Genomic DNA, 3,508 nt, shown 5'->3' on the forward strand with positions numbered 1-3,508 from the left:
GGAGCCTTCACATCATACCAGTCTTTTTTAGAAAAGGGATCAACCACTTTCTTCTTGGCTCCTTTTTTGCTGCCTTTCGTAAGGCGCTTATTCTTGCCTACCACCATGGTGCTGCTCAGAGAGCCAAAAGGGCCTGATTCAATTTATAGCCACACATTTCCTCCTGGAAACTATAGATTTCTTTCTCATCTCTTCTTACTGAGACAACAAAAAGGTATTCTGAAGAATGAAGGGACTATGCCCACTCAGTATAGCTTTTACATCATGCCACTTGCTTCCACAATACTTTCATATTTATGAAAATCAGTGATAGCACATTAAAAGGCACTTACTAAAAAGGTGGAACTTATAAAAATATTGGCTGATTAAATATCTCCTAAGTAGGCCTCGTGACAGGAACCACGGATTCAAAAAGCAATGATGTGGCAATTATCTTTGAAAATAACTTGGTCCAGAGATTTAGTGGGAAAAAGTTTTGACTTCAAAAATCTATGCAGCGCTCATTACTGTTACAGTAGCTTGTTGTGCAAGCTGGTGGGAAACCTTGTCATAGAGTCGTCGTAATTCACTACCACGCTGGGTCTTCTTGAACTCCTTAGCATTCCACACCATTTTAGGTGGAGGGACTGTTATCAAACCCCGCGTCTCAGGTGAAGTCCTCTTGTATGAGTATTGCTGTAGTTTAGATCTGGGATGTCTTAAAGCTCCACACACAGCATTAAAGGTGTATTCTCCAGAGAAGCACTACAGGGAAGTGGTAGAGCCTTTAAGAGGTAGGGCCGGTGGGAGATAATGGGTCCCTGGGAGTATTCTCTTCAAGGGGATTGTGGGACTGCCCTTCCTTTTCCTGTTCCCTTTGCTTCCCAGCTGCCAGCAGCTGAGCAGTTTTATTCCACCAGGCACTCGCATCGTGATGTACTGTGCTACCACAGGGGCCATTTTGTCATGATCTGAAACCTCCAAAGTTGCCAACTAAAGTAATCCTTTCCCATTTTTAAGATGATTGTCTCTATCATTTTGCTATAGTGATGGAAAGCTAGCACAAGCATTGTCATTTTTCCAGTCACAAATAATATCATTAGGTGTAGTCATGCACCCCTGTAATCCCAGCACTCAGTAGGTCAAGGCAGAAGAATTGCCTTGAGTTTGAGGCCAGCCCGAACTATATAGCAAGAGCCTATCAAAAAAAAAAAAAAAAAAAAAGCTAACATGGTGAATAAAATTCAGTGACTTAAAAAACAAACAAACAAACAAACATTTCCATTGTCAGTTCTTTTAGTCATTTCCAAGTACTTTTTTAGAGAAAAACCAGAAATGTCCAGAATAGGATGCCCTCCACTTATTTTACTTGTTAACCAAATTTCTAGCTGCATAAAACTCAGAGTAAATGCCTGCAAAAGGGTGGTTTGTGGGGAGGTGGGTGCAGGTATTAGCGGGTGCTGACAGCTGCTGAAGCCCTCTGTGCTGGCCCTTGTTAGAACATTATCTCAAGGTGTGCATGCCATGGAGAGGCCCTGTTCCCTGGCTTGTCCCATGCCCAAACAGGCGGTAGCTGGAAGATTCCAGGAATTAAACAGCATTAACACACTATGAAAAAAAAATACAGCTGAACAAATCCTTATGGCTGCACTTCTGCAGCTGAGGGTGAAGACCTGTCCACGGAACAAAAATTTAATTGTAGCTAGAAAATTAATCTTCTTTGGTCCCACGACGAATGAAGGCTCATGTAAAACATGACATTTCACCAGATGTGGAGATGCATACCTGTCATCTCAGCCACTCTGGAGCTGAGGTGGGAGGATCATTGGTCCCACGGACAGTATGGTCCCACCATACTGTCAGAGATGCTCCACTTTTCCTATGGAGAAGAATCTTCCTTTTCCAACTCTGCATTCTTCCTAAAATCTGTTTTTTCTCTCTTACACAGTGTGAAATAGGTTGAATAGTGGCTCTCTCAAAGCGAGAAGTCTGTGTGCTAACCTCAAAACTTGTGAATGTGGCCTTATTTAGAAAAAGGGTCTTGGCAGATATAATTAAGAATCTCAAGATAAGGTCTTGTCTTTACAAAACAGAAGCAAGCTGGGTGCAATGACACAAACCTCTCAGCAGCCTGGGGGCTGAGGTAGAAGAGTCACAAATTTAAGCCTCACTCAGGTAATTTAGTGACTCAAAAAGGTGGAGGTGGGGGGAGGGGAGCTGGAAGTGTACTCAGTGTAAAGGCCCTGTGCGCAATCCCCAGTACTCCCTGCACCATGGGAAGACGGGAAGATTTGAGAAAAACGTGGGGGGAGGGTTTTCTCTTGAGAAGAGGGAGGCAGAGACTGAGATGATGCAGCTACGAATCCAGGATGGCCAAGGGCTGCTGGCAACAGGCAGCAGCTTGGAGAGATGTATTAGGTGATTTGTGCCATAGGATTTTCAGAGAAAACCAGCCCGGCTGACACTTTTACTTTTTTTTTTTTATGAAAACCACAAATCACTTTATTCAAATTAATAACATCAAAACAGCTGGCTTAAGGAGGCCACATGTGTCCCAAGTCTAGCCCATCTGTGTGGTGGTGGAAACACCTTCTTCCATGGCAGTTCTGAAGCCCTGCAGCTACAGGGAGAGGTGGTACTGAATGGTTTTACACTCTCGAATTAATAACATTTATGCTAAAGTAACTTGGTCGGGCCAACTTCCCAGGTCTTCAGTGAACTTCCTGCTTAGAGGAGGCCATTTGTCATCCTGCACTTCGTTAAAACCTTCGCAGAGCTTCACATTGGGCTGGTTCTGCGCGCACTCCAGAAACTGCTTGATCTCAAAGGAGCAGGGGCCGGGTCTCCTGCTGCTGCCTGCAGCTGAGCTCCTTGAGGCTCCTGTAAGTGATGTTGGGCTTGGCTTGGCGGGCTCACCCCTGCCCCCTCTGCCGAAGCCACCTGGGATGGCATGGCCACTGTGCGCCCCACAGCGGAGCCCACAGCCACACCTGCTGCGGTGGTTGCCGGGGCGCAGCTGCAGGCAAGCCACGACGGAAGGCGGGCCGCCGCCGAGGTCTGGGCCTTTGGGGCCATCTGGGTGCTGACCCGAGCTCGGCTCGCATCTGAGGGGCCCGGCTGCTCAGAGAGGAAACACGGGAAGTGCGGCTTCGGCTTCCACGAGGCATTTTCAACGCACCACCCCTCAGCGTCTAGAAATACCAAACTCCGAGAATACTCTCTTTTGGACTTCTGGCCTCTACTATGAATTAATTTGTTGCTTGAAATTATCGGACTTGGGTATAATTTGTTATGCTACATCATAACCCAGTAAACAGAAGGAAAAATGAAAAAATGGTACATACTAGGATGTAGCCAAATGTTAAATAGCAAAAACAGGTTGATTAAGGTCTGTAGTTCTGAGTTCAGCAAAGCAAGCATGTGCCTCTGAGGTATATAATTATAGGGGTGCTGGGACAGGATCACATAAAACATGACATTTCACCAGGTGTGGAGATGCATACCTGTAATCTCAGGTACTCTGGAGGCT

General features: G+C 45.8%; 1 pseudogene; it reads right to left on the reverse strand.

Annotated features, from left to right (window-relative positions):
• Nucleotides 1-2,706: 2,706 nt before the first annotated feature.
• On the reverse strand, nucleotides 2,707-3,146 carry LOC111816726 (annotated as a pseudogene).
• Between the last annotated feature and the right edge of the window lie 362 nt (nucleotides 3,147-3,508).

The sequence above is a fragment of the Octodon degus genome, unplaced genomic scaffold (genome assembly GCF_000260255.1).
Source record: "Octodon degus isolate 3935 unplaced genomic scaffold, OctDeg1.0 scaffold00038, whole genome shotgun sequence".
Lineage (NCBI taxonomy): Eukaryota > Metazoa > Chordata > Mammalia > Rodentia > Octodontidae > Octodon > Octodon degus.